Genomic DNA, 27,010 nt, shown 5'->3' with positions numbered 1-27,010 from the left:
TTGTGGCTCACGGGCTCTAGAGCGCAGGCTCAGTAGTTGTGGCGCACAGGTTTAGTTGCTCCGCAGCATGTCGGACCTTCCCGCACCAGGGCTCCAACCCGTGTCCCCTGCATTGGCAGGCGGATTCTTAACCACTGTGCCACCAGGGAAGCCCCAAGCTCTGCATTTTATGCTCAGCTGTTTGGACATCATCCCCAAAGCAGTGGGTGATACTGAAGGACTGTTTTGCTGGGGAGTAACATGATCATATTTGTATATTTTCAGATCAATTGGCTACAGTGTGTAAATGGGAGTGAAGGAAAGAAAAGTGGAGTAATGAGAGTAAGAAGAGTAAGAAGAATGAGAGGAGCAGAGGGTAACAAGGCGACATGAACTTGGTAAGCTGTTTCCTGGACTTTGAAGGTAACTACTTCAGAAAACAGCTATGTTCTGGTAGTGCTACCTTGAGCCCCATAACTAAGTGTTAAGAGGCTAACAATTGGAGAAGGTGGCAATAGTTCTGAGGACAATGTACCCTTGACCGTGGCTGGCAGAAAGCTGTAGGGACCTGGATCATATTGTCTGGGTGTGAATCATAGCTATGCCACTTACTCATAATATATATTTAAGCAAGGTTTATGAGCTATGCCTGCCTTTCCTCATCTACACTAATGATACCTCACTCACGGAGTTATTGTGAGGATTAAGTGCATTAATATATGTAAAGCACTTAGAAGAATGCCTGGCACATAGCAAATGCTTAATAACATTAGTTATTATCAGCCCAGCAGTTTCCTCAAATGTTTTATAGTCAGGAGAGCTGCTTTTCATTTATCAGAGCCCTGGGATCTCAAGAAATGGTGAGGAGAAAGGAATGTATTTATTAAAGGTGTTGATTAAAATTGGAAAAGATATACTGCTACTAGGAACTTCACCCTCTTCCCAGCCCCTAGCCCCAATTTTCTCCTTCCCCTTCCCCACTGAGAATGGTGAGTTGGGCATGAGAATTCCATATGCTTAGAACTAAAAGGGGACTCACAGTCATCAAGGTAAACCACCCACCCAAGGCTGGGTTCCTACTATAGCCTGCCTCATCCTTTGGTTCCAGCACTGGACTTGAACACATCCAGCAATGGGAAACACACCATTCCCATCGTCACAAAGCCCACAGTCCAGTGGCAGGCACAGCCATAAATTAACAATTATATATGTATATAACAGCATAATATCAATAAATGGTACAAGGGAAGCTGTCTGGAGGGTGCTGTGGGAATAAAGATGGAAGGACTAATTTATCTTGGGGCAAGCAGGCAATGTTTCACTAAGACAATTACACCTGTGATGAATCTTACAGGCTGAAGCTTTTCTTGCTAGCCAGAAAAGCTAGGGACAAATATTTGATGAAAAAGGAAAAGCCAACTAAGACACAGAGTTTGGAAAGAGCCAGCTCTTTTGGAAAATCTTGATAGCTGGAATACAGCTTGAAGAGTGGTAGAGGTGGAGGAGCGAGAAGACGACAGAAGTTTGGGCAGAGGAAACAGGTTGTAAATCCTTCAAAGCAGTGCTAACGTCTCTGTAACCATCCTGAATGCCAGGGGGAGAATTTGAAGATCCCTAAGAAGAGAAGCACATAATCAGATTGGTAGTTGTGGTGGGACAATTGCAAGGCCTCCTGGACATAATGAGAATGCAAATCCTCCTTGAGACACAAAATTTAAAACCATAGTAATAATGCAAATATTATCCCAATTTCTAAAATGTAAAATCTAAGATATGATGTAATTAAATGCTTTCCTCAGGATTGTGCATATAATCAAAGAACTTTTTATTTATGAATTTTATGTTTGCTTCATCCAGAGCACTATTTTACAGACACAAAAGTTCAGAAGAGGGCTTCCCTGGTGGTGCAGTGGTGGAGAGTCCGCCTGCCGACGCAGGGGACACGGGATCGTGCCCCGGTCCGGGAAGATCCCCCATGCCGCAGAGCGGCTGGGCCCGTGAGCCATGGCCACTGAGCCTGCGCGTCCGGAGCCTGTGCTCCGCAACGGGAGACGCCCCAACAGTGAGAGGCCCGCGTACCGCAAAAAAAAAAAAAAAGTTCAGAAGACATGCCTGCACAAAACAAATGAAGAAGTGAAAAGATCAAACTAAGAAAACTGCTTTTTTTGTTTTAGTGTGAATGTCTAGAAAAGTAAAGTGTATATTGTCTGAAAAGAACTGCTCTATCAATCTCTACAAATGTTTCTGTTCCTGTGAAAACTCCGTGTGCGTTACTCAACATATGTAGCCATCAATCACTACTAGTTTGAACTGAGGATTAGTCTGGTAAAATTTTCCAATAGAATAACAAGTGCTAAAATGTCACTTCCTAAAACTGAGAATTTTATTCCACAAAGGTAAATTTAAAGCACAAGTTTGGAATTGAAAACAAAATAAAAACTTTATCAAAATGAAATATATTTTGGAAGTGAAATGCATTAATAGTGTTTCACAGATTTTTTTCCCTTGAAGTTATTAGGTGTTAAAATAAAACAGTGCTTTTCTGTTAAAAATGGATTGTATGTTTATAGTAAAACACTGACAAAGTATAAAGGAGAAAATAAAAATTATTCATAAAGGTAAGACCTAGAAATAACTATCATAAATATTTCACACACTCCTTTCATATACACATATATAATATTATATATTTATCACTTATTTCTATTCATTTAAATTATGCCATAAGTGTTTTTCTATAATATTCAATGTCCTCTGAAAACAATATTTTAATAGCTGTATAATATTGCACTATAAGGTTATTTCATAAATTATGCAACTATTAACTTACAAGTGGGCATTAACATTGCTTCTAATTTTCTATAGTTTAAGAACTCTGCAATGTTCATTCTTGTACATGAATCACTTTTCACATCTCCACAGCTCTGGTGACTTTTTAAGGGCTGAATCTTAGAATAGAAATGTTGGATCAAAGTATAAGTTACACTTTTAAAGTTTTTGCCACTTATTGCCAAACTACTTTTTGCGCAGTTTTTACTAATTTGTAGTTGCACTAAGAAGTGCACAGCTTGACAGGCAAAACATAATATATAATTAATAATTATTTTTCCTTATTACATGTGAAGTGAGGCTTGTTTCATAATACTTATTGGACAACCATATTCTGTGAATTGCTTTTCTATGTCTTATTACCAGTTTTCTACTGGGGTATTGGTCTTCTTCATCTCCTTTTTTTTTTTTTTTTGTGGTACGCGGGCCTTTCACTGTTGTGGCCCCTCCCGTTGCGGAGCACAGGCTCTGGACGCGCAGGCTCAGCGGCCATGGCTCACGGGCCCAGCCGCTCCGCGGCATGTGGGATCTTCCCGGACCGGGGCACGAACCCGTGTTCCCTGCATCGGCAGGCGGACTCTCAACCACTGCGCCACCAGGGAAGCCCAATTTTCTTCTTTTGAATTAAGGGAGGAAGGGAATTTTCTTTGTATTATAGATGCTTTAGGATGCTCAGGAATGCCCCCAATGGGGGAATTTGGGCTTTCTTTTTTTTTTTTTTAGCAAGCTGGTTAAGCTGTTGATCTGGACTCTATATCATGCTGCCAGTGGGAGCCTATTAAGGACACCTGGGTTAAGATCAAGACCACGAAGTGCATAATTACCATATTATGTTCACGCTTTAGTCTTTTTAGTCTCTTTATCATGTTTGTTGCAAAACTGAGAATTTGCTGCTATACTGATTCTAAATATTTGCAACCTGAAATCAAAAACACAAAATTAAATTTCTTTATCAAGAATTTAAGAAAACTAAATATATGCTTCAAATAGTACTTAACAATATAGAGCCCATAACTTATTGTAGTTACCCAATGTTAAAAAAAAGTCATGTGCCTTTCATTTTCAAAATATTAGTGTGTAGCTCTTATAAACGTTGGGGAGAGAAAAAGATGTCGGGAAGCATAAGTAGAAATGACAGACTAAAGCATTATTCTCAACACTGACAGAAATCACCAGAGGACACTTTCTCCTGTATCACTTTGTTGCAAGAGGTGTAGAATATTTTCCTTCATATACTCTAAATTAAATAACTAATTTTTAAAGTCTATGCATTGCTTTGATCCCTACACATAACAGAGAATTGAGTCTTAACCCTGAATAAAGCTGACTCTTCCTGTTTAAGAGACCCAGTCAAGCCCCCTAGGAAGGATGGCTACTCCCCACAGTGACACTACAACATGCTTGGACTCTCACTGCAGGGGGTCTGGTGTTTCGCATCGATTCTAACAACTCCAACACAGAAACAGGGGACGGTGGCATGCAGCATGTGTGCACACATAACCAAACAATGTTACAGGCACGGAAAAATCCCAACATTTAATTTACACAAGGGGAAATGTTCACATTGTGTTTTCTAGCATAATGTGTCTTTTTTCTTCATGTTCAGACTGGAGAAGGAATTTTTCTCCATTTCTAAGGTGAGTTGCTGGTATTATTATCCTATTTAAATCTTGTTACACTGTAAGAACTAACATTTGTCAATTTGCTTATTTCTTCACTGTAGGCCCAGTAAAAAGGAGGGAATCTGTTGCCAAAAACAAATTTCAATTTGTTCACCCTTTTCTCAACCCAGCTCCTAAGTTTATATGGAGTTCCCTCAAATTTTAAATGTAAAGGATGCAGTGGAACTGCTAGAGCTAAATTTCACAGTTGAACTGTGATAAGATAACAAACCAACAGTCAGGTACAAGTTGTTCAAAGCCACTTAAGTATCTACTTATGCCCGGGTAATTATTCTCTTAATAAATGGAAAGCCTTCCTTAGGAAAGGAAAAGACTTCATATGGCTTTGAGGCCAAAGGTCATTGGGGCAATCCCTTCCTGCCTTTTACCCACAGGTCCACAGTGTGCCAGTGTTAGCCCCAGAGGGGTCTGAGAGACACACCCAGCACTTCAATGGGGTGATCAGCTGAGGGAACCTGAAATTTGGGAAAACTCCATTTGGAAATGAAGTATTTTGGAAGGAAACTGGCTGATGCCAAGCTAGACTGTTTATTCTTTTGGATCTTTGGCAGCAAAAATGTACACTGTGCCATGGTCACTAGATACACAGATGAGGGAAGCATGCTATGATAAATATTTACTGCTTGAGATGTTCTTCATAGTTCCTGGATTCAATGCCCCGATAGAAGCAGCAAATATTCTCATGAGTCCCTTTTTCAGATTGCAATTCTTTTTCCCTACAGGTCGAGAGCAGTGCAGCTCCGGATACCTTCCTGTACGGGGATGTCCACTGGCAGCATCCTGGTGCTGGCCAGGTCCACAAGCTGCACCTGACTCACGTACGTGTCTGGGAAGTCCAAGAAGGGATTGTTACTACTGGGACACAAAACACAAAGGCCTTTCGAGTTATAGTAGGTTTTAAAGACATGCAACTAACTGGTAGGGGTTGTGTGCGCATGTAAACACCTTAATCACGAGGTCCAAAGGGACAATTCTGTCTCACCTCAATTTGGCTTCCTTGAATTCTGTGGAAAAGTCTAGGTTAATGAGCGTGTTCCTTTTCAAGAGCTCCTCTTCTGGCAAAAGGGTTAGGCTTTCGGTTGCATGCAAGTTGTACCATGTTAGGTGGAATTATAACCTTGTTACTGTTTTTATATGGAAATTAAGTATGGCTTAAAGAGATGGATATGAGTGCCAAGTTGACAAGGGGTGGATCTGTGATAGTTAAGTCTATATGTCAACCTGTCTGGATCAGGGGATGCCAAGATATTTGATTAAACATTATATTTGGATGTGTCTGTGAGAGTGTTTCTGGATAAAATTAGCATCTGAATCGTTGACTTAGTAGATTGCCCTACCTAATGTGGGTGGGCATCACCTAATCCGGTGAGGGCCTGAATAGAACAAAAAGGCTGAAGAAGCAGGAATTTGCCCCGTTTTCTGCCTATTGTTTGTGATGGGATATTTCATCTCTTTTTCTGCCCTCAAACTGGGATTTATGTCATGAGCTCCCCGCATTCTCAGGCCTTCGTTTCAGAGGGAATCCCATCACCGGCTTTCCTGGGTTTCCAGTTTATACATGGCAGGTTGTGGGACTTCTCAGTCTCCATAATTGTGCGAGTCAATTCCTCATAATAAATCTCCTTTTATATCCTATTAGCTCTGTTTCTCTGGAGAACCCTAACTAACACAGACACCATAAATAGTCACTCTCTCGCACTGCTGGTAAATTGCTACAGTCTTTCTGGAAGGGAATTTGTGAGTGTACTTCTAAAGCTTTAAAAATAGCCATGCTTTTTGAGATTACAATTCTACATCTAGAAGTTAGCCAATAGAAGTATCTATGGATGAATTTACAGATTTCTCTACACAAATGAACATCTCAGTATAGTTTAGGAAGCTAAAAAATAATTAGACATAACTTAAATGTCTCATTATTGGGGATTTATCAAGAGAATTATTTTATCCTTCAAAGCTACACTGTGAAGGTTATTTTTTGACAGAAATGGGTACTCTTGTATTAGTCTTATGTAACATGAAGTTATAAAACAGAATGTGGGGAAAAGTGGTGGGGCGGTGGTGGTATGATGAAGTGGGAGATTGGGATTGACATAAATACACTAATATGCATAAAATGGATAACTAATAAGAACCTGCTATATAAAAAATAAATAAAATTCAAAAAAATATATATGGGTAGAAAAAAGTCTAGAAGGGAATCATCAAAATATAACCAATGGCTGTTGTGGTACAGTAGAATTAAGAGGGATTTTTCTTCTCTTTCCAATTTTCCAAATAGTTTGTAATGTACTACTTTTAAATTTCATATATTTACTTTTATTGTAAAATATGATAGTTTATGACAACCAAGAAAAGAGATTTATAAGATTGGAGAAAACAAGGACAAGGAATAAATTCTAGACCTTAAAAAAAAAAAAACGAACAGAATGTACTTATGATGCCATTTTTATATATAATTTTTTGACACAAACCTGCATTCCTACAGAAAATGGAGTTCTGTTTTAAAGTCAAGGGTGTGAAAAAGGAGACAGCAACGATGGGATTCCTCTCAGAAATGAAAACTGAGTCTATAAATATCACTAGTTCTAATAACTATCTCCAAAGGAGTTAAGGTATAAAGATCAGGAACTTTATTTTAAATGCTCTTTTAAAACCTCAGAACTTTTGTCACTTATCCTTTTCAAAAATTGCCTCACTATTTCCCCATAGTAATCACTCATTTATTTAATAAATATTTTTAAGCACCTATTATGTGCCAGGCACTTTTTTAGGTGCTGGTGCATGAGCCATAAAGAAAACAGTCATTGTTCTCATGTTAGCATAGTCAGGTTCACAGTAACTGACTTTAAACAGCCTAATGTGTCAATGAGTGATAAATGCTGTGAAAAAAAATAATGAAGCAGAGTGAAGAAATAGAGAATGCAGCCTCTTTGCTTAGCTGACATTTGAATAAAGACCCCAAAGGAAGTGAGGAGGTAGGCTAAGCTGAGTTCCAGGGGAAAAGGAGTAGCATTGCGAGCAAAGATGACAGGATGATGGCCCTGGGTCAGGAGTGTTCGGTGGCTTTGGACCAGCAAGGAGATCAAAGAAGCTAGAACAGAGTAAGGCAAAGGCAGAATGGAAGGGATAAAATTAGAAAGGTAATAGAGAGTCAGACAACATATTGAGATGAGGGTTAGCAAGGAAATTCTTCAATTATGCAGCCTTATGTCCAAGTTTTACAAGAAAGCAAGGAGCTGGACGGATTCTGTACAACTCTCAGAGAGTCTTAGGTGAAGGGAATCCCCAAAGGTAATGACTGCCAACAGGTAAACAAAACAGGGTCAATATTTAGGTCTATTGACAGGTGTGAAAGGTATCTGGAGACAGTTTGGGGGCTAAGAAGGTGGGGCTGGGGTTTCCGTGAAACCCAAAATGATTCAGAAATAATTTGCATTATAAATATATTTTCAAATAAAAGTTTATTTTTGAAAATATGTTAGAAAGTGTCAGTGGGTGCTCTTATTGGGTAACCTAGCGTGAAGAATGAATATCCTCCGGTTCACTTCTGTAGTTAGTTTTGTTTTTCTTTCAAAGAATAAGCATGTAGAGGCTTGCAATGGCTTGCTATAGACAAAAGGAGTAATTTGAATTTTTCTCCTGGACTCAGAAATGATCCAGATTATTTGGCAGCTTGACTTCTTCCAGTTTGCTTTGCATTTGCATTTTAATATAGTGCCAATAGACATAACTATCTTCTTTGAACACTTTATTCCTTTCCTTTACAGAGTAGTAATTCTGATCAGAGGATAAAATAACAACTTAAAATGAAACCTCTGATGGAAATCGGGCCAACCAATTGAAATCAATAAATTTAAAAAGAAATCCTACCTCAAGATGTATGTACAATAGAGTGAAATGATACACTCCTGCTATTTCAGAAAAGATGAATTACTATAAATGCTGCCTAAACAAGAGATGAAACTTCAAAATATTGGCAACTGAAAAAACACAGAGCTTAACCAAGGAGAGGAAAACATACCATGTAGATTTGCTATGTCCTTTTAACCATAAATGCCTTAAAATTTGTTAATTAATTAAACATTATTGTGTATATATTCTGTGCCAAGGACTATGCTTGGCACTAGGATAACTCAGTCTAGTAGGGAAGGATGGTAAGTGAACTAATTGTATTATAAACATAATGAAAGAAGTAAGCTCACAGGAGTGTGGGGAGTTACTGTAGAAACACAGAAAAGACTGAAGAACTGGGAAAGGCTTCCTGAAAGAGATATTGCCTGGGAACCCTGAAATTTAGGATTTGAAGGATGGTGCAAGCAGGAACATCCCTGGAAAAGAGTCAAGAGACCTACATTCCAGTATGAACTCTACCATTAACTAAACTTGAGACTTGAAAGGTCACGGGAAGCATTCATGAAGGGAAGAGACAGGAAAAGCAAGGATGCTATGAAAGTAAAGAATGCTTGACACAGCTTGGAAAAGACTGTGGGCCTTGAGGAGTGTGGCTGTAGCCCTTTGACCAGCTACGCCTAGGGAGCTACTTATTCTGGGTTTCCTGGACTCAAGAGAGGCAGTGCTGGTAACTTTAGTATTTTTCCTGCATGTCCTCTATTGTCTATGGACTTTTCCAACTCCTCCATAACAATTTTTGAAAACAAAATGTGATCTAATCCATTGATTTTCAATGGGTGGTCCCAGAATCTCCTGCAATACAATCACCCAAGGTCCTTATTAAAAATGCGGACCCTGAGTCTTACCTTAAGGTTGCTGAATCAGAATATTTGTATCTAGAGTTAGGAAACCTGTATTTTAACACCCTTATTAGGTGATTTGTTTGCACCAACTCATTCTGGTCCACCTATTCCATCCTCCCTGCCAGCCACAGAAACTGGTACCATATTTGTACTTCCAAACACGGACATGTTGGGGATTGAACCCCATGACTCTCAGTCCCCACCTTACTCTACTGTGTAATTTCCTATTTTTGATCCAACAATTTAAACTTATTTAGTGTTTCCAGAAGTAATGTGGAACAATTCTTATGTTAGGCTGTTAAGAAGCCAAATAGGAACTTAAATTGTGCATACAGTAATATTTTTATATTACCTGTGAGCAAAAATATTCATGGAAAAATACTGAAAGGAAACACAACCAAATGTTAGCCATTTTTGCCTTCATGGGGCAAGAATGTTGTCTTTATTCATCTTTCTCTCTTCCCATATTTTGTATCCTCCAAAACAAGCACATATTTTATAATTTAAAATAACAATAACTTCATTTAACCTGGGATAAAATTAAAATTGAAATGCCTAAAGCAATAAGAGACCCTCAGAGAACTTTCAAAGCCTCTGGTAAATTGCGTTTTCAAGATTTAACCGTCTCTGTTGGCTCTGACCTCCCAGATGGTATGGATCTGCTCAGTGATCTCTGACCTCACTTGATTTCTGAAGATGTCCTTTGACCATCAAACTTTGCCCTACTTTTCCTGAAAAATTAAGTCATTAGAAACTTTGACTCACGGACGAAAAAGGTTTGGAAGGTTTCTATTTGGAAGATGAATAAAAATCACAGGGAGTAGTGTCTGTTCACTTCTAAAACTCTATAAATCTTTTTTTGTGAGAAATTTTAAAGGCAGGCTTTAAATTCTTGATCTAGGATTTGAAAGTTAACGAGCATAAAAAGAAATTAAGATATTCTTCCCATATAGAGATAAAGCCAAAATTTTTAAAGATTTTGATTTTCTTTTGGTAATTGTTTTAATTATGAACTGAGTGATTATTTATAAATTTATTTTAAAATTTTTATGTAATGTACTGCTATTATGTACAATTTAGAAAATAAAAAATAATATTAACTATCCATAGTTTTGCTATATATTAATAATACAGTGTATTTTCTACAGTCTATGCATAGGTCTGTGAATAATTACATATAATTTGGATTCTTATAATTTTTTATAATATTCTAACACACATATTTTCATGTTACTATACAGGCTTTTTTTTTTTTAACATCTTTATTGGAGTATAATTGCTTTACAATGGTGGGTTAGTTTCTGCTGTATAACAAAGTGAATCAGCTATACGTATACAAATATGCCCGTATCACCTCCCTCTTGTGTCTCCCTCCCACCCTCCCTATCCCACCCCTCTAGGTGGTGACAAAGCACCGAGCTGATCTCCCCGTGCGACGCAGCTGCTTCCCACTAGTTATCTATTTTACATTTGATAGTGTATATATGTCAGTGCTACTCTCTCACTTCATCCCAGCTTACCCTTCCCCCTCCCCATGTCCTCAAGTCCATTCTCTACCTCTGCATCTTTATTCCTGTCCTGCCCCTAGGTTCATCAGAACCATTTTTTTTATTCCATATATATGTGTTAGCATACGGTATTTGCTTTTCTCTTTCTTACTTACTTCACTCTGTATGACAGACTCTAGATCTATCCACCTCACTACAAATAGTTCAACTTCGTTTCTTTTTATGGCTGAGTAATTAGAAACATCATTGAACCAAAAGATTTCTGATACTAAAATCAACACAGCACTAATTTATTTTGTTCAGATTATGAATCTACTTCAAATCACCTAAGATATGCTTTTGGTCTCATGACACATTTAAATAGTTAAGAGGTATTGCATTCTATTTTCCATTGTCCTATGATATAATGAATCATATCTAGGGGAAACAGTGATAAGAGGCAGCATAAGTTTAGGTGAAAAAAACTTACTTTTAGCTCTCATGAAGGTATCCATCTAATGGATATTCATATAAAAGAGTTTATGACTAAATAATCAATATTATCAACTTCTTAAATAGAAAACCTAACTTGTGATCACAAATGAGTTTGACCAAATTTTTGTGATTCTAATTCTAATGGGAACGCTTCCCATTCCCCTGTCCCACTTTAGAAGCTGTAGCCCCTTCAAGTCTGGTATAATGTAGAGAAAATAGACAGCTACTGGGCTTGGAAAATCTTAGGCAACTTTTACTGAGCTGAGCATTGAAATATTTCCAGATGGATATGAACTCTCTGAACATCTGGGTACTGATGTATTACCTGGAGACCTCCCTATTTATTCCTCAGTAAGTCAGATGGCATCCAAAGCTAGATAAATCCTTAACATGAAGAAAGAAGGCAGCAAAATAGTCTACAGTAAATGATGTAGCAGGTAACTACTGGTTATACATAAAGGAACACTGGTTAATAGAAGGCACTGATAGTGCCTAATCTTGGAGACCAGAAATAACAGTCCCAGGAAATTTGAGTCCAGTTTCCCTGCTCTTTCAGTAGGGAGCTTATTATAGCTCCCCTAGTTTCAGTTAACTCTCATAAAAAGCTTCCCAAGCAACTTTTACATTAGAATTTCCCTTTTCTTTCCTATAGTGACACATGCTCTTTACATTTAAACTTAAATTGTCCCACATCAATCACCTAGTAGTTCACTCTGGGCTTTAGAAAAGATACAGCTGATTCACAAAACAAGCAGAGTGCAAAGTGGCTCTCTTCCCTAACTCTAAATTCAATTCATCATGCTGATATCTTGAAATCAGCTACTGTGAGAGTACTTTAAACCACAGAAATCAGCACACACTTTAAATCAGAAGCCTCACCCCCAGCCCCAGGGGCTTGTCTGACCAGCCTGCCACTGTTTGTAGAGTTCTACGTATAGCTAAAGCATAAGCACAGTCTGATAATCGTGCACTTGGTGGCCTTGATATTAACATAGATGTTCTTAATTGGCTCTCACTGGCAGTATGATCTAGAGTCTAGACACAACAGCATAAGCAGCTTGCAAAGAAAAATGAAAGACAAATTTCTCATTTAGGAGCATTCCAAAGTGACCCACTGTACAAAGCATAGAAAACCCCCTTCCTTCCCTTAATTCAAAGGAGAAGAAGACAAAGATGAAGAATGAAGAGGAGCAGGAAGCAGGGGAGGTGGAGGAGAAAAGAAGGAAAAGGAAATAAAAATAAGGAGGGTGGAAAAAAGGCTTGTCAAAAATCCTGCTTTTTCCACAGTGGCCAAAATGCATGGTCATCATTCATCCTTTGTTTCAGAGGCACTTTTACTATGGATTTAATTTCTCCTTTTCTTTTACTTTACACCAGTATTAGAGTATCCTACAACATGCCCTGTGATTAGTACAGAAGCTTTCTGGACCATGCTTTGCTTCTGCACCTCAAAATCCAAGACTGTCTACTCCCTTGAGGGCCCTAAACTCCACTAATGACTCATAATCAAATGTTCTATTTCTAAGACTCATAATAAGGGATTCTCAGATGTAAAAGCAGCAGTCACAGGCAAAATAAGATTAGATAAAGGAGACTGAACTTGAAGCACTGCTCTTGGAGGGATCCAAAGGTTTAAATCAGACTCAGTATAAAGTTGGCTTTCAGAAAAGTAAATGTCTTATTAAACTGCTAGCTTGACTCCAATTTCTCAAAGACCCTTATTATAGTTTATTGCAGTTTAATACTAGTCAAATATTCACATCTTTTAAAATATATTCTATTGAGACTTTCTGAACATCAGATAATAGCCAAGTGAGATATCCAAATTTCTCATTCAGGCAGTTCAGATTAGATGGTTTCATAAATTATATCAATGGTTCAGCACATACTCAGCAGTCTCAAGATACAGGACGATTTCTTTAAGTCCACGTATATGTCTAAGTATAATTGGTATCCCCATGAATTGCAACAAAAAGAAGGTGAAGGTGAAACATACGTACTATAATTTGCAGTTTGCACCATATTTCAGGTGCATTTCTGTTTTGACATTATATTCAACTTAATTGCCTTTTTCAATCAAAATCTTAATTGTATAGTTAGTTAATGCTAATTAGTTGATGAAGTATTATAATTAACTGTGTACACTTTCTATTATGTGGTTACACCTATACATAATTTCTTTAAAACTAAGCTTGTCTATAGATGCCTCTAAATGAAAGTATGTAAAAAGTTACCTCTAAGTGTTAATTTTCAGAAAGATCAAAACATATGAAATTAAACCTTTTATTTTGAAAATTAAATTCTAAACTCCTTTCCCAAATCAAGAAGTTAATACTTTTTCTCACTAAAAAGTAGGGAAATGTGATTTAGAAAATGCCTAAGCTTCCAGCCCTGTGGTAGAAAAATTTATAGTTTTAGGTAACAAATTCTCTTAAAATCCTTCATGAATTATTTAGATCACTATTTCCCTAATTTGGCCATGTATCAGAATCTCTTAGGAAGCTTTTAAGAATATAGATCTCAGGAACTCTGTCTAGATCAATGGAGTCAGGACCTTTGGGGTGGAGCTCAAGAATTCATATTTTCAAAAAATTTTTTCTCCAGGTTATTTTTATGTGTAATCAAGTTTAGGAATAAAATATTTTAGATAGTTACGTACTTCCTACCATCACTTGCTATCCCCACGCTCATTCTTCCACACACTCCAAAAAGCAAATCTACATAAACGTGAAGCCGAGTACCAAATTTAGAGAATTTGAATTGGTCTGACTTAACATGTAGTTCACAAAGTTCACTCTGGAGGCCACTGTGGAAAAGGCAAAGACAGGAACTTTTACCATCCATAGCTATTGCAACCATGATACCAGTTCAGAACCGGGTGGCTTCTGATCAGGACCTACATTATAGAGAAAACTGAAGATTTAAAATATGAACCCAAATCACAACGCTTGATACTCTCAATTGCCAGCTTTGCTTTGTGGCCTGTTGCTTCTCGCACATCAGCAACTCTTTTTTGCATCCTCTACTGTAAAAAGATTTAGGAATTTATAAGTGTTAAGTCCCTTGAACCACAATGGGATTCTAGCTGTAAAACATACAGCAAACCCAGAAGGTCATTTTGGTAGTGTGGGTTCCACCCAGAAATTAGAGTCTGAGATAAGAACTTGAATGCAGGTAATTGGTGGTGGCAGAGGGTGAGGTGTAATGCCAGAGAACAGTACAAGGGGTGTTCTTGAGTTGGTCACAGCTGTGGGCGCTGGGGCTAGATTATGCTGGAATCTTCTGAGGAGCAATGTAGAATGTGCCTCCAAATTGCTCATTGGAAGGAAAAAAGAGAAAGCCATTCATGTACCAGCTCCCATCTCCCAGTAGTCAAGGACTGCCCCATCAGATGCTTATTCTATGGCATTCCAGTCTGCACAAGTGTGAGTGCCACCCAGTTGCTACAAGTATCCCATACCACAATGTCAGAGAAGACCTGGAGCACAGAACAGAAGGCATGCAGACAGGCAAAGCTGAGGTGCTCTCAGATTCCATATGTGTGTGAAGCTGGTTGTTACAACAGCTGGCTTAAAACTTGGGCCAGGAAGACCAGGACGAGGCACAGAAGTTGTCCTACACAGTCATGCATGTATCGGGAGGCTACTGTTCTGCCGTGAGCCTGCAGCTTAGAGGTGTGAGGTTCCAAGGCTGAGTACCCTTATTTATGCATTGAAATAGTTCCAGAGTTCTCCAAATTACCAAAAACAGCATGAAGTTATGCTCCTTACATACCGTTACATTGGCAGTCTCTGTACAGTATCATCTCCCTTGCTCCTTATACTGTTAATTTCTTACCCCCCATTCACGCTTTCTCCTTTCTGTTCCTATTGAGCATTCCTTTGTATTTCACCTGTAACCAGTGAGAAGCTAATTTAGCTTCAAGTGTATGGTACACCCTTAGAAAACGAACAAGATATGGAAATTATAGTTAGGGTACCAGGCACCTCCATGATAATTTTGGCATAAGTCTCCTCGCTGACTAGAATCACCTCACTATCAAACACCACTAGAGACAATAAGAAGACTACTGGTGCTCTGAAAGTAGGCTCCTTGGGTTCCTAGGGCATACAAGTAAAGTAAGTGGTGGAGTGCTTAAAGTATTTGGAAGATTCAGGGTGAATGATACATGCGGAAGAACCCGACACAGCACATGTGCCTGACTTGTTATTGTCTGCTGTGCTTCTGGAAGATAGGCCTTGCTCCCCTTCGTCCCTGCTCCTAAATATTTCTAAGAGATGATGTGACTTTGCCTGACATGCCATCATCACCACTATGCACTTAGAAAGTCAGGTTCCCATCCCACCCCCACGAACTTTCTAGTTCCACTGTTTGGACATTGTCTCTGATGGAAGACCACTTTTCAATGTCATTGACTGTCTGCATGTGACCTGTGATCTGTGCTAATCCTCTTGCCCTCAGCTTGATTGTCTCTTTATTTCCAGCAAGGCATGGACCCAGCATCTGGGAACATGTACCTTGATTCTTTGCTGGGAGATTTGTTGTTACAGGAAATTGTGCCTTTCTGTATTGCTGTTATGTGAAGGAATTCAATATTTCATAGAAACAGAATAATTAGATTCACTTATGCTTTCAAGGCATTACATATTACTGTGCAGGAACTCGTCAAGTTGAGTTTGATCTAAAAGAATACAAAAACAGAAAAGCAGAAAGGAATTATTCATTCCCTCACCCTTCTTTTTGCAGTTCACATGAATATCCCATCTCGAATCCCACTCTTTAATCATATTAATTACGACTCTATTTCTGTGGCGATGGGAAGAAAGTGATACTAAGACAGGTTTAACAAAAAGGGGGGAATATTTTCATTCATAAAACTGAACAGTTAAGGGGGTATTTGACTTCAGATATGGTTGTACCCAGTGTTCAACAAGAAGCAAATAGACGTTTCTATCTTCATTTCTTGGCTTTGCTTCTACAACATTAGATACATTTTCTGCAGAACCTCACTCCCACCCAGCAGCTATAATGTGACTGCAGCAGCTCCTGTCCCTTCATGCTTCTGTGCAGGAAAAAGTCTTAGAGTATTTCTTAGGATTCACAGTGAAATTCTTATTGCACTTCACTGAGTCTCATTAGCTTATGCATTTATATTGGACTCATGGATTGAATTGTGTCCCCTTCAAATTCATATGTTGAAGTCCTAACCCCTCCCCCCACCCCCAGGACGTGTGATCGCGACCCTGTTTGGAAATAGGGTCACTGCAGATTTAATTAGTTAAGGTGAGGTCATATGGGAGTAGAGTAAGTCCCTAATCCAAATGACTGGTGTCCTATTTTCCTATAAAGGGGAAATTTGCAGATACACTGGCACACAAGGAAGATGCCACGTGAAGGCAGAGATTGGGATGATGCAGAAGAACCCAAGAAATGCCAAAGATTGCCAGCAAAACACCAGAAGCCAGCTGAGAGGCATGGAACCGATTCTCCTTCACAGCTTCCAGAAGGAACTAACCCTGTTGACACCTTCATTTGGAACTGTAAGACTGTAAGATAATAACTTTCTATTGCTTAAGCCACCGAGTCTGTGGTACTATGCTATGTCAGTACCAGGAAACTAACACATGCGCCAATCACCACGGTCAAGTGAAAGCAATACTCTGGCCAGGCTTGAGTCACATGCAGGCCCGCCATACCAGGAATGGAATGACAGCACTGGAACAGACTGAGGGAGGGGGTGAGTCTCAGGGGAATGTTAGAGTTGGAGGATGAATGGAAATTGGGTAGAATAAATTTCAGCTGTCAATGATACAGTTCGCTATCGTCTATCAATTTCAGGGGGAACAGAGTTCACTTCTCTATTTATCGATGTGATAAATATTTGTCCTCTTTTAGTCTTTCAGTTACACCTGATATTTTCTCTTCTGCACAAGGTCAAGTGTTTCTCAGGCCCTTAGAAACACTGGAAATGTCCATGATTTCCTTCCCAGGTTGAAGGTGTTAATGGAAGCAATGACAATGTAAGATCCTTGAAAAATAGTTACAATGATATTTCAGTAATCAGAGTATTTGATCAAAATGTTTGTCCATAAAGTATGAGAGAGATTTTACTATACTAATACACCAAAGTAGTGATATGAGCATATATAGAAATTCTACAAACAGTGCAAGAGGGTTCCCTTTTCTCCACACCATGTTTTACAAGCATTTATTGTTTGTAGATTTTTTGATGATGGCCATTCTGACCGATGTGAGGTGACACCTCATTGTAGGTTTGATTTGCATTTCTCTAATAATCAGTGATGTTGAGCATCTTTTCATGTACCTCTTGGCCATGAAATGTCAATTACTCAGCCATAAAAAGAAATGAAATTTGCAGAGATGTGGATGGACCTAGAGTCTGTCATACAGAGTGAGGTAAGTCAGAAAGAGAAAAACAAATATCGTATATTGATGCATATAGGTGGAATCTAGAAAAATGGTACAGAAGAACCTATTTGCAGGACAGGAATAGAAACGCAGACATAGAGAATGGATGTGTGGACATGGGGCAGGGAAGGGGAAGGGGGGATGAATTGAGAGATTAGGTTTGACATAAATACACTACCATGTGTAAAACAGCTAGCTAGTGCGAACCTGCTGTATAGCACAGGGAGCTCAGCTCGGTGCTCTGTGATGACCCAGACGGGTGGGATGTGGTGCAGGAGGGAGGTCCAAGAGGGAGAGGATATATGTATACATACAGCTGATTCACTTCACTGTACAGCAGAAACTAACACAACATTGTGAAGCAACTGTACTCCAATAAAAAATAAATTCTACAAAAAGCTAAACTTTGGAATGGTGTATAAAAAAAAGGAAAAAAAGGAGCTTTCAGGTTGGGATAAATTCCACAGAGTAGTAATATGTGTGAAGCAAGGAACTGTGCTTTAGAGGAGAGTTGAAGTCAATGCTGGTATTATTAATGTATATGTTGAGATAATAAATGTTTAGTCATTGGTATATATATTCATGAAATAGGGTATTAACATTCTGTTTGTTTTATATTTAACTCTGTAGGGTCTACTAATTTACAATTAAATTAAAAAATCCACTAGGACTAATGAGCTAATAATTGCAAAGAACTCTTGAGCATGGATAAAAGGCACCAAGGGAGGACAAACTGCTATTCATGAAAATCGAAACATCTAAGACTTTAATTACATCCCTTGCTAGAAGGGACTTGTAATCAGTTATGGGGACTAGCTCATTAATGATCTGCTGTGGGATTCCTGAACAACATATTGAAAGCTATTTCACTTACCAAATGTGAATATACTTCAGAGCAGGCATTTTCTGATAATTCTGTTTCAATATAGCAGGTTCCCTTTTTCTTTCAAATTCAAAGGATTCTAATTAGTTCTATAATATAACACACTTCTGCATTGTCAGAATTTTCATTTCAGTTTTTAAGTTGGGCAGTGAGTGTATGTTTGAGGGATATTATTTCTAGGTTGGGGGAAGGGGAATAAATAAAAGAATTTCTTCAACTCTTTGGGTAAAGATAGTTATGGGACTAGGCTCAGTGAAATAGAGACTCAAATATTTGGTTCTCAGTGCTGGAATCCTGAGTTTGCCCAAAGAAGCATTGAAGGAAGTGCCAAAGTTTCTCCAAGTATGGTATTTGGCGACCAAATGTTCTGGAAAATATATGAAGAAGTTTTATACATATACATCTATACATGTGTATACATAATCTCTAACCTGAAAAATTTTAAACCTACTTAAAAATGGGAACAATAGTACAATGAACACCCTTAAATTCTTCACTTTGATTCCAGCATATATATTTTGACATATCTTTGTAAAAGTTTGAATCTAATATTTATTTGTTTATATTTATTAGTTACATTGGAAAAAGTTAATTAGTAATCTAATGTTGGGAATTTAGATGATGACAATTTATTTTCATTTTATTCATCTACATATTCTAATACAATGAATATGAATTACTTATATAAATAAAACATCCTGCAAAATGATTCTTACTGAATTATTTAGAAATGCTTTCATTGGGGTGTTATTGAAGTTTCATAAATTTCATGTTATGCATTTGAATCTATGTGTAGCAACAAAATTTGTGATCAGGTGTGAGTTACAAATCCCTGAAAAACAGTAAAAATTCAAGATTTGATTTTTCCCATATACCAGGGAGTTTGCAGGTAGGAAGTCCAGGGCTGGTACCTTGGTCCCATAAATTCATAAAATACTCAGGTTACCCCTATATTTCTTTCATCCTTATCATGTATTCCAGGTCACATGATCTTAAGAAGTGTCCTCAAGTTCCAGTGTCAAGTCCTCATTCCAATGAGGAGGATGGAAGACAGCCTCTGCCAGTGAAGTTTGCCCATTTAAAGGAGTTATTTTTCTCTCTCTTTTTTTTTTTTTTTTCCAAAATCTCAACCCAATGACTTGTAGTCATATCTCAATATGTAGAACTAAATCACTTGGCCATGTCAGGCAGTAAGTAAAGCTGGGAATGTAATGTTTTGCCAGGCACAATGCCTCCTCTAAAAAAAAAAACTGACTGTGAAACACATCATTTTATATACCACTAAAAGAGAAAAAAAGTCTCCTACCAATGAAACTATGGCATGATTTTCTTTTCATTTAGAATATTTATTTGCTACTCATTTAAAGAATACTTTTAGATTTTTTTTTTTTACACTTAGACTATAGTCATATATCATGCTGTTCTGTGTCCAGGACATCGTGCATACATACACTTTTTATTTAATTGGTAAATTGTAACAATCTTTTTGAAGACATCGTGAAAAGCAATTAAATTCAAAATGCTTGGTACCAACAACACACGTAATACATTGATTATGTTGATGTGACAACAAAATAAACAGTACTGACCAAATTCACATAAGATCAAGCATGATGCCTCCTGGCCAACAGTGAAGGCAAGACACCAACAATGGCAAGGGTATGGAACAAAAACAAGTTTGTCCTGGAACCAGTCAGTATGGCACCTAAGAATTAACTAGACTGCTTTTGGATTGTCAGTGGTGTTTGCAACATGACTACTTGAATCTGTGTGGCAGAAACTTTAAATTTAATTCATATTCTTTTTACAAAGGAGGTGGTGGTATTCTCTTCTAAGTAACTATTTGAGAATTGAATGTAACTACTTTCAAAAGACAAAAAAATCCAGAAATTAGTTAAAAGTGTTTTAGATTTCACAAGAAGAACTGAGGGAGAAAAAGCACACTGCGTCCTGAGCAAAGAAAAGAAGCAGAAATCAGAGGGCAGAGTGAAAAGTGGTATTTGTTCAATGCAACCTTAACAGAGAGAAAGGCTCTGCAAGTAAAGTGTACCGAAGCATTGAAGTTGCATCCCTGAACGTGTTAGGGGCACATAATTAAGCTGAGTGTGAGGGGCAAGGATGCTGATAGGATAATAACTAGCTCAGTCTTCTGCTGTGGTCTTGTATGCTCTCATCAGTGCAATTAAGGTCACATAATCCATCACCTAGCAGAGTATCTGGCATATAGTAGTGCTCAAGATTATTTATTACATTGAATTAGAAAATTAAAATTTTTTATTAGGATGAGGGGTTGAGAAATATCCCAGGATATTCATGAGCATTATTTTTTAGTTAAGCAGGTTAAACAGAAGCTCCTTTTAGAGATTTTTATTTCTTGGTGGGGGTGGTAGGGGGTGATATTCAGGTTACTCTCTAACTCTGCAACCTAGGTGGGAACCAGTAGGTAGGAATCAGACATGCCCATCAAAAGCAAAGAAGCTGACTTAAATGTTACATGCTGAAAGAATATCCTAGGTGTCTATCTTCTTACAAAACAAGCATGGGATGTACTGTCAGCCAAAAATGGATTCTGAATGTATAATAGATGTCATTCAATCACATTTATATGCACTTGCTCTCTGTAGCTTCCTGAATTGAATACTGTGGGAAGATAACAGAAGAGACTGATAAAATGTAAAGAGAGGCTTGGATCTGATGACTGAGTCATCTGCACCCTACTTCAGATCCACAAAATTTCTCTGCAGCTTCGACTCCAGCATCCATAATTTAAAAATCTGCCAGGGTGATTCTGATGTTCAGCAATGTTTAGCATCCTCTAGACTGGATCATTTCTAGAGTTCCTTTAGGCTTTCAAATTTCATACTTTAACACATTTATCATATATTCAACAAACCTATATATATATATATATATATGTATTTTTTTTTTTTTTTTTTTTTGCGGTAGGCGGCCTCTCACTGTTGTGGCCTCTCCCATTGCGGAGCACAGGCTCCGGACGCACAGGCTCAGCGGCCATGGCTCACAGGCCCAGCCGCTCCGCGGCATGTGGGATCCTCCCGGACCGGGGCACGAACCCATGTCCCCTGCATCGGCAGGAGGACTCTCACCACTGTGCCACCAGGGAAACTCTAAACCTATATTTTTAATTTAAAAATATATTTTATTTAACCCAATATAACCTAAATATGATCACTTTAACATGTAATAAATATAAAAAGAATTAATGTGATTTTATAAAAAAAAAAAGAAAAACCAAAAAAAAAAAAAGCTATGGGTTTTACTAGCAGCTGGCAGTTCTACTAGTTCTCACCGCTCCTTACAATATAGAAAACCACAAGAGCCTCATAAACCTCAGATAGGCTCAGGTTTATGAAACTCTAGGGCTAACTAAAGCCCCCAGAGACAGAGCCTGGGAAATTCCCAGAAGTATGGGAGAAGAGCAAGAGTGTTCTGATCTTAAAATGTTATTTCCATTTGTGTCTCCAACTCTTTGCCCTGTAGTCTTCTGTAACAGCAGAACTTTATTGCAGTTACAGTGGTCTCTCTGCTACGGGATGAAGGACGGTCTGGAGACCACCAAACTAATTTCATGGAAGAACAAGACTGCTGAACTAAAGATGGGACATAAGGGGTAACTATTACATTAAGGAGACAGAAAAACCATTTGGGGATTACTACATGTAAGAAAAAGAGTAATATACCAAGTGATATGTTTTGAATATGCCCAATAGTATATCAATATACCAAATAATATGCTAATTACACAGTGATCTTTTGATACTCAGCCCACATGGCCTGTGAGGAAATCTGCCTGATGAGGTGTGGTGATGGGTTTGTTCCCCACATTAGGGAACTCAAGAAATAAACATATCTGCCTTTAAATGGAAGCAAAGACAGGTATCTCTCTATCGGTCTGTTTAATTGCCCTGCACTACTTATAATAAAACAAATGTGGTATTATTTCCAACTCAGGAGGCTTCAACTTTGGAGGCTGTGACTGCACAAGCACTGGATATTCATTGACATATACAGATGTGGCTATAATGATATGAGTTATGTACCTATGAGAAATTTCTCAATAAAAGTAACTCTAAATATACCACATAGTTTCTTGATGCTAAGAGGGCCTTTACAGGTCTTATAGTTCTTAAAGAATGAGTAGGAAATTGCCAGAAGGAAAATCAAAACAAAGGATTCTGGCAGATTTAAAATTTCAGATCACATGCAAACACAACACATTAGGAAACAGCAAGTTGTGAAAGATACTAGGAAGTACTTTTAGCTGACAGACTGATAAAAATAAGCTCATGAAGGGTGTGATGAGTTGGATTTTTTCTTCTTCCTTCAGTATCCCTCCCTGCAGGAGGATTATGTTTCATATTCCATCGATATTTTCCTTATCTATATCAGTTTCTTTGTCCAATGAAATGAGAGCAAAAGTTATGATTGTCATTTCCATTAAAGTTTTAAAAATCAGTAAACAGTACACTATATATATTTTTTCCCTTTGTTGTATGCCCAGATTGCATTTCTTCCTTCAGTCTGGTTCCCAGAACAAAAATAATTTGGAGAAGAGCTGCAGTCAACTTGCTAATGGCATATTTCTAAACATTCTCATATAAAAACACAATAAATTACTTAGAGAAGAAGTCAGAATATATGTAAGTAAATAATATATTCTCATGCTTTACCAGGCTCCCAACCACTCCACTGCGATTATTAGTAAAGGACAATTCATTATTTGTTAACTATTGTATTTGCTAATATTAAATAATCAAGGTAGATTCAAAGTAATTGTTATCTTTTCTCAAAACTTTAATTTTAATGCTACAGGAAGCTCTGTGTCCTTAAAAATTCAGGTTTTGACTATGCTCTTATGATTAACATTGTACAGCCTATGGCTATGAGTGGATAAGAAGGACAGTGATTGTCTTATGCACCATGCTTCTATGTTCATTTGTCCAGGTTCCTGTTGGAAAACAGCACAATCATTGTGCTCTTATATTTTCTCAGAAATAATGTATGAATATTGACACTGTCAGTCATCTCACAAAAGAGTTGACATACAATAGAGAAACAGAAAAAAGTTCACAAAAACATATATATGTGGATAGACATTGATTTGGGAGTAATAGAAGATACCCAGGAACAGTTGTCTAGATGTTTCCAAAATTTGGAATGTTTAGCAGTTATGCAAACCAAATATTTGAATATCTGCTGGAAGTTTTCAGTTTTTCTGAACATGAAGACATTTGATTTGGGAAAAGACATTATTCAAAAATCAAGAGGAAAGCATTAAAGAGAAGAGTGGAAAGAAAAGTCTTTTCAACTCAGACTGATTGTCTGGTTTCATTAAGTCACCAGATGCCTCCTTTCACCTTATTTAACTGGTCTTAAAGGCTTAAGGAAGTTTTTAGCTCAAATCAGAGCAATCTAAAGAAGTTTCTCAAATTGCAAAATAGGTTCTTAGAAATCAGGAAAACTTCTACTCTTTAGTGAATACACTCAGAAATGCAAAATCTAAACAATTTTTTTCCGTTGACTATGAAGGCATTTAAGATCTTCAGAAAAAGCTTCTTATGTACTTTTTCTAAGCATGTACTCTGATAATTGTAAGATATAAAATAACTCACATTTCTTTTCATCTTAATGCAGACTAGTTTACTAGTTTCTCAGTTTACCAGCTGACAGATGACATATTGGATTGTGTCTGGGAAAGATGACCAAACCTTACTTCTCTTAAAGACAGGGGTAATCCAATGTGGGAATTATTAGGAGCAGCTGAAATTATTTAGTCAACAGATCTGATGCTTCTAGTTTATTCTGTCTTCAACCTTCTGGGGTACAGGATTCGAAATAATTCCCAAGGAAGAGGCTTAAGATAATTATAGGAAAGAGGTAATGAGATAGCTAGTGCTCAAATCACAAGAAGCTTGCTGATAAAAACAAATATGTTCAGTAGGAAAAAAGGGTTGAAAAGCAGAGGACATCTCTGAAGTTAGGGCAAGAGAAATGAGACCATTCCTAAGGAAAGGAGTAGAGATAAATTGGCAAAGGCAAGTTAGTAAGACAAAAAGCTGTGATGAGCCTAGAAAGCTCACTGGACAGACTCCTTCAGTGAACAAATTAAAGTCATTATTTTAAAAGGCAGAGATTTTCACAGATTCAAATACCTTTAAGATCACTGTAATCCCAAGAACTGTCTATGCATGGTTGAATCCAGAAAACAGACTCTTTGAAACATATCTAAATCCTATGATAGGGGCTCTTCAAAAGAGAGAGAAAGGATAGAGTGGCAGAGGTACTCCAGGATGAAAACCATGCATTGAAGATAAGAACACATCTTTTTTTTCTTCTCTAAACATTTTTAGTTTTTGGAAATTATCCTTGTTGATTAATTTATATTCAGTTTATTCATTTTAAGTTGTATGGGACTCCATTATGTCAGTTCATAATAATTAATTAATCTACCTCCATCAGTAAATAATAAAGATGAGGCCTATTTTCAGCTACAATAAACAAGACTGCAAAGAGCCAAAGTATATACCTAAATGGGGACTTGCTAATATGTACATCTTCAACTTTGTTTACCAAAGAGATGGTTTCAATTAATAGTCTCACCAATAATGTATGAGAACTCCCTTCTCTCTACATTCTTAGATTTGTTATTGCTTCCTTCTTTCTAAATACTGTTTTATTCTATATTTCTTACTAATTTATGAAATATATATTTAAGTGTGTGTGTCCATTTAATCCTTTACTGATTATATTTACTAAAAATGCCTTCTCCCAGTGGTGTGGGTTGCTAAATACAGATATTTTTAATAATGATACTTTTAAATTTATTTATTTTTGTCATTTTTGAAACATTTAAGAAATCCTTCCACACTCTAGTGTCATGAAGACATTTTTCTATGTTTTCTTCTAAAAGTTTTATAACTTAATTTTGCACACCTTATCCATCTGGAAAATATTACTTTATAGAGAGATTTTAAAAAATATATGGATAGTGGGACCTCCCTGGTGGTCCAGTGGTTAAGACTTCGCCTTCCAATGCAGGGGGTATGGGTTTGATCCCTGGTGGGGGTGCTAAGATCCCACATGCCTCATGGCTAAAAAACCAAAACATAGAAACAGAAGCAATATTGTAACACATTCTATAAAGACTTTTAAAATGGTCCACATCAAAAAAATAACTTAAAAACAAAAATATACGGATAGTCACTTTTCCTAGCACTAATTAGTGAATTACTTGACTCTTTTGTAAATTTAATTTATACCTTTGGTTCCCACTCTCAGCATACAGTATTTCACCCCACATATAACATAAGTTAGATATACCCTTTTTTTTCTCACCTATGTCAAGATATTGAAAAGGAATTGGAAAACCAAAAGTAAAGTATATTTGGAAAAAACTTTCAATGGAGCTAATTTTCCTCTGTGTGCTGTGAGTCCCTGTCTCCTGTGGAGAAGGGGAAGGTACTCAGACATCAACTGAAGCCTAGTGATAGTAGCATCAGGTAAGCACTGAGAGAGATTTATAAATGACCCCACCAATTTGGAGGACATAGTGGACTTGTGTATGACTCCCACTTGTGAAATCTAAAATACAAGAGGCTGCCTGAGGTAACCCATAACATTGAAAGGGAGGATTCAGTAAGGAAGGAGGTATACTTTCTAATGACATTAGACCTAAGGGCCAGGTTTCAACAGACCAGACATGGTTTGTTAAAGAGAGCACTGCCATAAATGTCTTAGAAATAGCCCCCAAACCAGTTGGAGGGGAGATGAGACTTCCTCTGAAAGGAAACTATGCATAAGAGGGCACTAAAGACCACATGCAACACTTCAAAAAAGAAAAAGGTAGTCCTTATTCCCCTACCATATAGAGAATTTGATAACAGCTTGGAATAATACTAGTCAAGAAGAAATTTTCTGTTCTATCTGCCTCACCCATCCTGTCCTGTCTACGTGAATCTTAGACATGTCAGAAACCGTGGTTAGCAATATGGGAGAGAAGAGATATAAGTTAGGGAACTAGAGAAGGAGTGAAGCATGGCTACTTTCCCACTGAAGATAGCCTTCCCAAACTGGGTCCAAACTGGAGGTGAGAACAAAGTTAAAAAATGAAAACGTTTTAAAAATATTACAATGAACAGCCGAATACCCATCACTCAGATTCAGCACTTGACTTCCAAGGTTGCCCTGAGGGTCGACATTCAATCAGATGATGAGGAAAGAGAGAGGGGAGAATGGATTTGGTTGGTTTTTATAGGCTTGTATTAGTTTTGCACACTTTTAATTGGTCAGAAAACTCATTCACGTGGCACTACCTAAAGGCAAGGAAGGTTGGGAAATGTAATTCCTAGATGGTTACTTCAACTTAGGCTATGAAATAGGAGTCTGAATGTGTGGTATTCAGCTGGATGTCTCACATTTATTTTGTTTTCTTAACAGATCACATGCATCTGA

General features: G+C 37.6%; 1 long non-coding RNA gene and 1 pseudogene across 1 annotated transcript in view; both read right to left on the bottom strand.

Moving 5' to 3' along the window:
- The window catches only part of LOC137227613 (uncharacterized), a 435,344-nt gene that overhangs the window by 198,294 nt on the left and 210,040 nt on the right, over window positions 1-27,010 (bottom strand). The window lies entirely within an intron of this gene.
- LOC137228261 (WD repeat domain phosphoinositide-interacting protein 3 pseudogene) lies at window positions 4,883-14,085 on the bottom strand (annotated as a pseudogene).

Source organism: Pseudorca crassidens, chromosome 7, assembly GCF_039906515.1.
Source record: "Pseudorca crassidens isolate mPseCra1 chromosome 7, mPseCra1.hap1, whole genome shotgun sequence".
NCBI classification, from domain to species: Eukaryota; Metazoa; Chordata; class Mammalia; order Artiodactyla; family Delphinidae; genus Pseudorca; species Pseudorca crassidens.
Note: the sequence above shows the minus strand (reverse complement) of the source record. Positions and strands in the feature narration are given on the sequence as shown.